This window comes from Eimeria mitis, genomic scaffold (genome assembly GCF_000499745.2).
Source record: "Eimeria mitis Houghton genomic scaffold, Emh_scaff1439, whole genome shotgun sequence".
Classification (NCBI taxonomy): domain Eukaryota; phylum Apicomplexa; class Conoidasida; order Eucoccidiorida; family Eimeriidae; genus Eimeria; species Eimeria mitis.
The window spans coordinates 712-1,502 of NW_013569244.1; positions in this window are offsets into that span (position 1 = coordinate 712).

Genomic DNA, 791 nt, shown 5'->3' on the forward strand with positions numbered 1-791 from the left:
CAGTCTGCTCGGCCTCTCGCAGCCGAGAGGCCCTGCAACTCCCACCATGCATGCATGCATGCATGCACGCATGCATGCATGCAGGCAGGCATGCAGGCAGGCACACATGCATGCATGCAGGCACATGTATGCATGCATGCATGTATGCAGGCACGCATGCATGCAGGCAGGCAGGCACACGTGCATGCATGCAGGCACACATGTATGCATGCATGCAGGCACACATGTATGCATGCATGCAGGCACGCATGCATGCATGTCCGGACGCGTTATAGTATTTTTGGGGCTGCGGCCGCTGCACAGAGCAGCAGCAGGCGCAGCCCCCACAGACTCCGCTTACTACAAGGCTGCTGCCGCTGCCTGCAGCAACGAAACACTAATAAAAACAGCAGCAGCTGCTGCAGCAGCAGCAGCAGCAGCTGCTGCAGCAGCAGCAGCAGCAGCTGCTGCAGCAGCAGCAGCAGCAGCACAACTAGGGCACTGCATGAGAGCCCCTGCCGACAACAAACTCCAATAAGAAATATAAATACTTTACTCGCTGCTGTTGTTGCTGCTACTGAGTTGCTGCTGTTGTTGCTGCTGCAGTTGATATGCTGCTGTTGCTGCTGCTGCTGCTGCGGTGCTGCTGCTGCTGCTGCTGTCACCGATAGGGGGTGTTACAGATGGAACTTTAGTAAGAGTTTGTTTAGCTGCTGCTGTTTGCTGCTGCTCCTGCTGCTGTTGCTGCTGCTGCTGCTGCTGGGTTTTCTCTCGTTTGTTTTTTTTTGTTATTTTGCTGCAGCCTTTGCTTC